We start from the raw sequence: 12,384 nt of genomic DNA on the forward strand, positions 1-12,384 counted from the left end.
TGTAAACAAGTCTCTGGTCGATGCTGGATTTGCAGACATATTGAAATTAATACACAATGCTGTGCCTTCTATATTGGATCCGACAGAAATGGTGCAGCACACTTATGTGAGTAAAACGCGTTTTTTTAAATAATAGTATTAGGCTACATTGTTATGGATCGTTATTATTATGTGTACGTGTCTAACAGAACATACCTTTAGCATGCTTTCGCGGAGCTGGAGAATCCCTTATTTGTTGATTCATTGCGATTTGAGGTCAGACTAAGACATGTATAACTACCAAAACGTAACCCTTCAGCAGGCCAGGGAATTTCAAATAGTGAAATAATATTCCTTTCTTGATCTGCGCTGTTCACTCTCTCTTGATGGTTCGTGCTTATATCCACTGTAAATGTCTGATAAATCGTATTAATATTTTCCTACACAGTATTATATTATGTTAATATAAGACATTGTAGTTCTTCAGTGTCTCCTTGTTCGCTCCGCTTTTATTTTGAAAAACGGATCCTTTTCTTCTTCTGATGTTTTCTGAGATGCTAATACTGCTGCTCTCTCTCTTCACAATGCGGTGCTCGTGTGTCGTAGGAAGAATGGTAAACTTGTTAACACATTAGGTATTTATCATTTTCATCCGTTTTTTGAGATTTGTGACTGATTTGTGATTTGTGAGATTTACATTGTGATTTACTTTATATTTTTTGTATTGTCCGTGCATGTTATTTCTAAGAGTTCTGAACTGTGAGAGTGTGTCGAGCTAGAGAGCATACTAGAGGATGGTTAGCTCCCTTGGAGAGCGGAATGAGGTATGAAGAAAAATGTGTATTATTATCAGAAGGAATGTGTTTAGGCAAAGAAAATGTTATTACTTCATATGTTTATGGGTTAATTGTACATGTCATTAATATAAAAACAATATACTTTTTCTGTGATCAATTATGATACATTGTATTGCATTAAAAAGAAGCATGTGATATTTTATTTATCATAAATGCTTAAAACATGAAATTTCATATTGGACATTAGTTAATAGGATTTGAATTGGGTGTAAATATGATTAATATGTGAATTATTTGTGAAACTTCATAGAAGCATTTTGTATTTATTCTGTTTTCTTGTGTAGTTTTCACGGTGTTCATGGTGATTGTGCTGCTAGGTGCTTATTGAAAGGAAGAAATAAATTGACACCCTTTGAAACTCTGCGTCTTGAATCTTGATCATTAAATCCAAGGGGCCGCTACATCCACCCATCGGGCAGGCCATGTAATACAAAAATAATATTCCAATCAATCGTGGGTGGATCAGAAATAAATCATTGTGTTTGTTTGATAAAGACGTTTACGAACCCTGTAATCATGAGAATCATTCAGGTTGCCACTTTCAAAACAATCCCTCCCTCATGTGAACTGAACTGACAGGGAACTGAAGCTCATTAAATGTGCAAATCTTATCCAATCCTCACCGTGGGCGTCTACTTCCAACTCTCCAGTGCGTCACGCCCATCAAAACCCAGGGTTTTGGAGAGAGCTTCGAAACCAGTGTAGAAAATAGCCTATTACTTGGTTGTTTTTAATTGTAAAAACCACACGAACGTCATTTGTTTGACCTCAGACAACAGTACAAAACATTTTTCAAAAGCCAGTTCATGACACCTTTGAAATAATATCAGATTTGTCTTATTTTAAATAAACAAAATATCACAAAAAAAGAAATTAAAAATGCATTTAAGAAATGTACTTTTGCTATGGTTAAATACATGTTTAGTGATATCTTCCAAAGATTTATTAATTTTGCCGCAATTTTTTCTCTAAATAATATTGATATGGCAACTAGTAAATACAGTAAGTTTCGTCATCCTGGCAATGTGTGGAAAGTTTTAAACCATGTGCATTACAACTAACCCTGTATTAGGTTGTGCCCTGCTCCCCCTATATATATTGTACACACTTTTAATTGTCTTAACCACTAATTATTGATCAGGAAATCATTTTTGCTAACACAAATGCACTACTTAAAACACCATTGCTGTCTCAGAAAAACATCAAATACAGAATGAAGTTCTTGGATCTCTACCATAGTGAAGTATGGAGGAAAAGGTTTTATATAGCCGCTAGTATTGGAAAGCTACTTCAAAATGAAAAATCATTTAATGCTCTGAAGTACAGGACAAAATTACAGAATGGCTTGCTTCCCACAAATGAAAAGTATTCTAAAGAGGGATGATCAGATGTTATTTTTTAACAAGACAATGCTCCTATCCAAAGACAACCAAGAAGTGGCTTGAGAACAAATCCATCAGTCTCATGTTTTGGCCTGGTCAGACTCCAGAAGACACTGGGAGACTGGAAGACATTTTTCAACTATTCATGATGTCACAGTTCTGTTTGTGTTTTGGACTTTCAGTTTGTATTTTGATTAATTCCTTTGTTCAGTTTCCTGCCAATCCTTTATTCCTGTGGTTATCCTCGATAGTTCATTTGTCCCAGCTGTGTCTAGTTAATTATCTTGTTTTTGTTCACTACTTAAGTTGCACCCTCACCTTTAGCCTTTGTCTAGTCACTGTTATGTAAGAATATGTTTCCCTGCCTTTCTGTTTGTTCCTGAGCATCATTATTAAAGTTTAAGTTTGTATTTTGATCTTCAGCCTGTTCCTGGTTCCCCCAACCATTACACATAACCTGTTTGAAGTCATTAACATTGAGTGAAACAACACTTACTCTTCTTGTAGGATGATCTTTCTTATCTCTGTGTAATTTGAAGGATAGGTCTTCCGCACAGAGAGATGTATTTCTCTTTCCCATTTTCTCACATTCCTTCTTTGCCACCTGTTGGCCATTACAAAATTCCAGTAAGTTTAAATATAAGACAAACATGAGTCATCTATAATTGAAATTGCTCATCTCCGGGGTCGTGCTTAAAGTGTGCCCCCTTCTTTCAGCTTGTGCTGTTAGATCATAAGAGCTGTTTTCTCTCCAGCATAATCTGCAGAGAGGAAGAGCTGCACTATGAGAAAATGACAAAAACTGTACCTTTAGGCATACCTTAATATGTTCTGCTGTGTTTTGCAAAAGAAATCCATACAGATTTGTAACGCATTTATGGTAAGGGATGTCAGATTTTACATTTTGAGGTGAACTGTCCCTTTAAGGTAATCATATCCACCCTTTAGGAATAGATATGGTTAAAAACTGTGGGGATTTGAAGAGTTTGGCAATGGCCAAATTGTGATGCTATGACTGGGTCAAAGCATCTCCAAAACTGCTGCTCTTGTGGAGGTTTCTCGGTCTCAGTTGTCAGAGTTAAGGTCCAAGGAAGGAACACCAGCGACAGGGTTATGGGTGGCCAAGGCTCATTGATGCACATGGGGCGAAGGCTGGTCTGTGTTGTCCGATCAAACAGACAAGCTACTTTAGCTTAAATTGCTCAAGAAGTTCTGATCAAAAGATGTTGAAATACACAGTGCATCGCAGTTTGTTGTGTATGGGGCTTCATATATAGCCGCAGATCAGTTAGGGGCCCATGCTGACCCCCATCAACCACCGAAAGCATCAACAGTAGTGGGCATGTGAGCATCAGAACTGGACCATGGAGCAATGGAAGAAGGTGGCCTGGTCTGACGAATCCTATTTTCTTTTACAACATGTGGATTGCCAGGTGTTTTGGCAGCAAAAGGGAGACCAACACAATATTAGGAAGGTGGTTATGTGATGCCTGATCTGTGTACATAGGTCTATAAATAATTTCTTTCATATCAAGTCTCAATATGCTGATATAAAACATCATGTGCCACATAAAATGAACTACTGTTTGTTTCCTCATCTTTAAGAATTTTTATGTTGTTATTCTTTGCTCTAAAATTAAAATTTGTAACATGTCCCATAGGATCCATATCTACAGGATTTACATAGTGTAACTCATTAGAGCTTCTGCAGAGGTGCTGTTGAGCAACCACCAGCATAATTAACACAGGGTTTTGTTTTATAGAGGGGCTATTATCACTCGCCATAAACAGCCAAAAGTCGCCATTCTCCACCCCAGCAGTCAGGCAGGGGCTTTTTTTACGGGCCTCTTGTACCCGACACACGGCACGCATGTGTTTCCTTTTGCCATCACAATCGATCAGCATCCTGTCACGTCAGTCAGTCCTAGCGAGGCCAGTCTTGTGGCCATTAGTTTCCACCAATTTTGGTCTTAATTATTCGGTAGGTTTTGATAATAAAAACACATTCCTTGAATCACACTGTTTTATAGGTTTTTGGTATAGTTTTATATGATGGGCTTTTAAGAATGTAATTAGCACCACTGAGTTTTAACAAGTTTGAACACTTTTATTTTTCTTTCAAATTATGAAATACAAAAATCTTGTAACTTAATGGCCAAATGTCCTGACTTAATTTAAAACAGGCATTTTTAGGGTCCAGCTATTGTTTGAGGATAACTATTGATTTGTATTTTATTTAGTTTAAAGTGCTAATGGTGGTCAAATGATCACATTTGAACAGCTAAAAAAGTTGTATTAAGTGGTATGAATAACAAGCAGTTAATCTGTATATAGTATAACATTTATTGTGTTTTTCAATGTTCAAATTGATTTTATGTCTACAGCCATACAGTTAAACTTCTTTGTTATGTACAAACCCGATTCCAAAAAAGTTGGGACACTGTACAAATTGTTAATTAAAAAGGAATGCAATAATTTACACATCTCATAAACTTTTAAATATTTTTTTCACAACAGAATATAGATAACATATCAAATGTTGAAATTGAGACATTTTGAAAGGCATGCCAAATATTAGCTCATTTTGGATTTCATGAGAGCTACACATTCCAAAAAAGTTGGGACAAGTAGCAATAAGAGGTTGGAAAAGTTAAAAGCACATATAAGGAACAGCTGGAGGACCAATTTGCAACTTATTAGGTCAATTGGCAAAATTATTGGGTATAAAAAGAGCCTCTCAGAGTGGAAGTGTCTCTCAGAAGTCAAGATGGGCAGAGGATCACCAATTTCCCCAATGCTGCGGCGAAAAATAGCAGAGCAATATCACAGGAGTTTCTCAGAGAAAAATTGCAAAGAGTTTGAAGTTATCATTATCTACAGTGCATAATATCATCCAAAGATTCAGAGAATCTGGAAAAATCTGTGCGTAAGGGTCAAGGCCGGAAAACCATACTGGATGCCCGTGATCTTTGGGCCCTTAGACAGCATTGTATCACATACAGGAATGCTACTGTAATGAAAATCACAACATGGGCTCATAAATACTTCCAGAAAATATTGTGGGTGAACACAGTCCACCGTGTCATTGCCGGCTAAAACTCTATAGGTCAAAAAAGAAGCCATATCTAAACATGATCCGGAAGCACAGGTGTTTTCTCTGGACTCATTTAAAATGGACTGTGGCAAAGTGGAAAACTGTTCTGCGGTCAGACAAATCAAAATTTGAAGTTCTTTTTGAAAAACTGGGACACCATGTCATCCGAAATAAAGAGGACAAGGACAACCCAAGTTGTTATCAGCGCTCATTTCAGAAGCCTGCATCTCTGATGGTATGGGGTTGCATGAGTGCGTGTGGCATAGGCAGCTTACACATCTAGAAAGGCGCTATCAATGCTGAAAGGTATATCCAAGTTCTAGACTAGAGCAACATTTGCTCCCATCCAGATGTCGTCTCTTCAAGGGAAGACCTTGCATTTTCCAACACAACAATGCCAGACCACATACTGCATCAATTACAACATCATGACTGCATAGAAGAAGGATCTGGGTATTGAAATGGCCAGCCTGCAGTCCAGATCTTTCACCCATAGAAAACATTTGGTGCATCATAAAGAGGAAGATGTGACAAACATGATCTAACACAGTTGATCAACTAGAAGCCTGTATCAGACAAGAATGGTACAACATTTCTACTCCTAAACTTGAGCAACTTGTCTCCTCAGTCCCCAGACATTTGCAGACTGTTATAAAAAGAAGATGCAACATGGCCTTGTCCCAACTTTTTTTGAGATGTGTTGATGCCATGAAAACTTATTTTTCCCTAAAATTATACATTTTCTCGGTTTAAACATTCAATATGTCATCTATGTTGTATTCTGAATAAAATATTGAAATTTGAAACATCCACAATTTGTCTTTATTCACAAGTTGTATAGTGTCCCAACTTTTTTGGAATTAGGTTTGTAATTCCTTTTATTTATTTTATGGTCTTTCTAACAAGGTGCTTCAGGCAACAATTAGTTGCATGGTTTTGTAAAATACCTTGACTAATGTCGGTTTATAATGTGATGATGGAGGGTTTAAGATCATTACTGACTCAGACCGTCAAACTCACAGCAGTGCAACTTACCCTAATTATCATGCTTCCAAACGGCATCCAGGGCTGATGCTGAAGGGGTGGGTAACTGGGAGAGAAAACGAAAGGAAAAATAGAAAAAATCCCAATGGTGGAACAGAGGCAAGTGTGCCCAATGCACCTTCCTCTGTAATGGGCAGGGGGCTCATTTTATGGACATTTTTGGACAAATTTTCCATTCCACACAATCATGTATTATTAAAGGTTGTTAAAGCCTGCCAGCCCAAAGAGGTGAAATTAGTCTGTTTTCATTTCACAAGTTTCCATTGCAAACACCAATTGGAACGAGAAGTTTTGTTTTTCTGAATAAAGTTAATGTTCCATTGTTTTTCATGCTGATAATGTCTTTAACCTTTCGAGGCTGGAGGAAAATAGTTTAAAAACACACACAAAAAACAACTGTTCACTGGCTTCTTTAAATTAATATTTCACTCAAAAAAAAAAAAATCTGTCATCATTTACTCAATCTCATACCAATCCAAAACCTTATCTTTACTGTGGAATAGAAAAAGTGAACTTTTGAAGAATATCTGTGCACATTCATGAGAGTACTTGAAGATGCACTGTTCAATTCATGAATCGTTCATTTCTTTTAAGTTGACTCTCATTGAGTCAATTGGTCCAGTTCACAAAACCGGTCTGAATTAGTCATATTCAAAATTTATATTCTTTTGAGATTCACACATAAAATAGTTACATGCATCTGGAACAACATAAGGGTGAACAAATGATGACAGAGATTTAATTTCCGGGTGAACTCTCCCTTTAATTTTCCAGATCGGGGCAGTGTCCTCAGGGGTAGGTTTTTTTTTTTTTTTTTTTTTTTTTTTTTTTTGTCCTCCATGACCTTTTCTCAAGTTCTGTTCTCTGTAGAGTTCAGTGTTTAAGTATCCTGTCAGTTTTCTTGGTGCTAGAATGATTCCCAGTAAAATAAAGTAAGCTTAATAGCACCAAAGAGAGTCATTCCACAGTTTGAATTTCATGCTGAAAAAGTGGAAAATATAAAACTTCTGGCTGAGGAACGCAACAACTTCGCATACACACAACATAGTGTGTTGTTTAAACCTAAAACATTAAAATTTAACTTTAAACATTTAAAAATGTTTAAACTTTAAACATTTACACTTAAATGTCTATGTGCATTTAAGCAGTTATTATTTTATATGGTGTATCAACATATTACATCTTAACTATTTTGTTGCATAATTAAAATTAAACATTTGCTTTTATTTAATTGGCTAATTCCTCCAACAAAAAAGTAGGTGCCATCAACCAAAAAAATAAAAATAAAGTTAAAGGAGTTAAATTAAAGGAAACTTTTGTCATCATTTACTATATATCGTGTTGGCAACCACCTTAAATTAAATAAGTTAAAGTTGAAGTACTAAAGTACTGAAGTCCTAAATTACTAAAACTTAAATAAAAATAAATTAAAGCTATAAATATTTAAGAAAAAACTAAAACTTATGAAAATGACAAAAGCATATAACAATATTACTAAAACATGAAATAAACATGAAAACTGAAAATACAAAAATATAAGCTAATTCAAAACATTAATAAATACTATATAATTAATAATAAAACTGCATCAAATTGGCAAAAAAACACTGAGACATTTTTTAAAATAACTTGTTTTTCACAGAAAAAAAAGTAATTTAAGGTAAATGATGGGAGGGAGAATTTTCATTTTTGGTTAAACTAACCAAGTATACCAGAAGTATATACATTTTATTTATAAAAAAATGTTTAAAAAGCTTCAGTAGTTTTGTCAGAATTAATTGTATCATAGAAAATGGATTATGAATATAGCTCTTGAGGCTGAATTACTGACGGGCAAGAACTTCTGTGCAGTTGGTGGATAAGTTTTGACTTATTGTCTTAATGTCTGCTGTCTGATTCTTTAACTCCTTTTTAAACTCAGTGGATGTCAGCTGTGCCTCCAGGTGTCCCTGCTCTCACTCACTCCGTCTCATTAAGAGCCTGTAAAAAAAAAGTTGGGAGGTGGCATCATAAAATCCACACTATAATGAGTGTTTAAGTGCAAACAAACAAATGCGAGAGAGCTCAAGGGCAGCTGAAACGCAATACCTAGTGGCCTGGCAAAAAAAAAACTGCAGACGTTCACACTCCAGGGTGACTGTTCCCCAATCCTCCCTGACATGTCCAGGGTAGAGAGTGATTACTGTGGGACAATAGGGCAGCCTGGGACAGACAGACCACCTGTCAGGAGGTGGGGAGGAACCTTAATCAAAATGAAAGAATCTAACGGCATCATGCTGATTAATAAACCACCAGACCCTTTATAGACAGCCGATCCCCTCACTCGGAACGGCCCAGGTTGGCTCACGGGTTGCTCGGCAACAACGAGACTGAATGAAGTGTTGGAACTGCCGTGATTAAAGCTCTAGAGCGCCGTTGGTTCGACTCCTATGTACCGAGCAGCTGTCTCGCCACAGGAATTCAGCAGTCTGCAAATCCCGCTCAAGTCTGCGTATGTTGTAGGCTTTGCTCAGTCTGTTGTCTCAGATTAGATCGATTCCGAAGAGCTTTCACACTTTTATTAGGTACATATGTTTCATGGGGCAGCGGACAGGCTTAAAGAAGCAGTGCACCACACTGTTGAGCAAGACTCTTTGTTTATTAAGGTTTTAGGCAGTTCTGGTCCAGTTAATATGCATAAAAGCCAAGGTTGTGCAAAATTCTGAATTGAAGAAATGGCCAGACTTGAAAGGAAGCTGAACCAGAATTTGAATTGGCAATATAGACAAGATAAATGAAAAATATACAATGTAACATTGGTATTGAAAGGTGTTATAACTTCATTTGAGGTGTGGCCAATTCAGTTTCACTCTTATTCATTTAAATTAGTGTATAAATTATTGAATTCAGGTGTTCCAATCACTTCAGTGGCCACATAGGTGTATAAAATCAAGCACCTAGGAATGTAGACTGCTTATACAAACATCTGTGAAGGAATGGGTCACTCTCAGGAGCTCAAATCAAGCATTGTACTGTGATTGCCGCCTGTGCAACCATTTATTTGTGAAATTTCCTCACTACTAAATATTCTACATTCAACTGTTAGTGATATTATAACAAAGTGGGAGCAATTGAGAACAACAACTTAGCTACAAAGTGGTAGGCCAGGTAAAACCACAGAGCAGGGTCAGCCCATGCTGAGGCACACAGTGTGCAGAAATCACCAACTTTCTGCAGAGTCAATAGATTCAGACCTCAAAACTTTATATGGCCTTCCGATTAGCTCAAGAACAGTGTGTACAAAGCTTCATGGAATGGGTTTCCATGGCTGCGGAGATGCATCCAAGCCTTACCAAGTGCAATGCAAAGCATCAGATGCAGTGGTGTAAAGTACGTCGCCACTGGACTCTAGAGCAGAGGAGACTTGTTCTCTGGAGTGAGGAATCACGCTTCTCTGTCTGGCAATCCGATGGATAAGTCTGGATTTGGCAGTTACCAGGAGAATGGTACTTGCCTGACTGTATTGTGCCAGGTGTAAAGTTTGGTAGAGGGGATTATGGTGAGGGGATGTTTTTCAGGAGTTGAGCTTGGCCCGGCCGCTTAGTTCCAGTGAAAGGAACTCTTAGTGCTTCAGCATACCAAGATATTTTGGACAATTTCATGCTCCTAACTTTGTGGGAACAGTTTGGGGATGGCCCTTTCCTGTTCTAACATGACAGCGCACGAGTGAACAAAGGAAGGTCCATATAGATATGAATGAGTGAGTTTGGTGTGGAGGAACTTGACTGGCCTGCACAGAGTCCTGACCTCAAACCAATAGAACAACTTTGAAATGAATTAGAGCAAAGACTGTGAGCCAGGCCTTCTCATCCACATCAGTGCCTGACCTCACAAATACGCTTCTAGAGTAATGGTCAAAAATTCCCATAAACACACTTCTAAATTGTGGAAATCCTTCCCAGAAGAGTTGAAGCTTTTATAGCTGCAATGGGTAGGGCAACTCTGTATTAAACCCAATGGATTGAGAATGGGATATCATTAAAGTGCATGTGCATATAAAGGCAGGCGTCCCAAAACTTTTGGCAATATTGTGTGTGTGTGTGTGTGTGTGTGTGTGTGTTGGGGGGGTAAAATATAAGGGACATTACCAGTGTCCTCACTTTTCAAAAGGCTTATAAATCATGCAGGATGTTTTTTTTTTTTTGGAGAAAGTAAAAATGCAGAATGTTTCCTGTGATGGGTAGGTTTAGGGGCAGAGGCAGTGTAGGGGGATAGAAAATATAATGTGTACAGATGAAAACCATTACGCCTATGGAATGTCCCCACATTTCACAAAAACAAACATTTTCTTTGAATTTCAACGTATTTCCTTTCTTGTTCCTACAATTCTGCGTCCTCTTTGTTACTTCAATTGAAATCAAATTCATAATTGTAATTTAAAAGGCATTCTTCTTAATTCTGAAATATGCACAACTCTGCTGTTTAGAGCTTTTGTCAGAAGACATTAATTCTGCTGAGGATTTCGGGGAGCAGGTGAAAGTGAATTTGCAGACCACAGTACATGTGTAAACGTCAGTTTGCACGTAACTCACCACTTCCCAGTTTATGTTTTGCTTGTGCACCTGACAGACCCTTGTTTATCTGCCCTCAGCACAGGCAGAATCTTCATCCTCTCCTCTCTCCTTCCTGCTCCAGTACCACTAACTACATTGTGCACCGCTGCTTTAATCCTCTTGACTCTAAATAAGAGTATTTCATGACGCAACCACCTATTTATTAGGTCAGCTCTGCACAATAGCACATCACACCATACCCTGGACTGGGATATCTCGCCCGTGAGGTTTATGGGTGGAGAATGTGATGGGATTAGGTGGGATGAGAGTGCATGGAGCCATGTGGTCCTCTGTAATACCTCTTGGAGCAACAAGGTCCTGTAATAAAAATATACTGTGTCTGGTCTTCTTAAATACTCCAGTGTCAGGATTAGACAAAAGTAGTGTAGTTAGCATCCATGCAGCCATTTACGCTGACTACTTCCATGTGTGATATTGCAGGCCTCACACATTTTCAGTTACCTTTGCTCCTTGTCGGCGTGGTGCACCTGCCCAGCTTCATTTCAGGCTGCTGACGGCTTCTCTCATCGGCCGTCACATAGAGTGACCAAATGACCTCACCTCCTCTTCCCCGCTCCCCGTTAGAGCTTGTCGCTGGGACTAATTTATCAGAGGAGTAGGGGGCACAAAGAGGGGCTTTATTCGGTCCCCCCTTGCCATATGAAGATCAACTCCCTTGGAATGTCCACCCCCCACATCGACAACCACAGACTTAACCATGTTTTATCCCTTACAGCTGAATTTACCAAAGACTACTCATTAATGAATAATCAAGAACAAAAAGCGTCCATTAAATCCCTCTAATCCGAAAAGCGACCTCCTTCTCTAGCGGTACTGGGCACGCACGAACAAATGCACTTTACTAGGAGTCCTCCAAAAGTTATGGCATTTTTCCCCTCTGCACCCATTGTGATTGATGGAGCAGCCACAACAGGGGAAACATTGGTCCACCTCGTATTCTTATAAACATCAACACGCTGGTTAAGAAAAGCAGGCCTCCCCGTCCCACTGCCAGACGTGTAAATAAGCTTCCCTGTGGGAGAAGAGGGAACCACTACGCTGTGCAGCGCTCTCACGTAGCCTAAACCAGTAATCACCACCATTGTTTATGCTCCACGGCGCACACACAAAAAAAGCAAGGATTTGTCTTTATGTGGCCATTGCAGGCATATCAACTGAAAATGCATTTCAGACCTGCTAAAACAAAAGACCCGCAGTTTATTTGCCTGTATGGAATCTGTGCACAGCAATGTGGCTCTTATAGCACTGACCCCCTCTAGAGGATCACAATGGAACTTCCTCTATTATCGCAACCATATGTAGGCTATATCTAGTTAATATTACTGGGATACATTTGTATATAGAATTAATATCTAAAATATGAAACCTGAGAAAATTATATAGTAATGTATTATAAATACAAGTAAATAGGCTTA

This window comes from Pseudorasbora parva, chromosome 7 (assembly GCF_024679245.1).
Source record: "Pseudorasbora parva isolate DD20220531a chromosome 7, ASM2467924v1, whole genome shotgun sequence".
Lineage (NCBI taxonomy): Eukaryota > Metazoa > Chordata > Actinopteri > Cypriniformes > Gobionidae > Pseudorasbora > Pseudorasbora parva.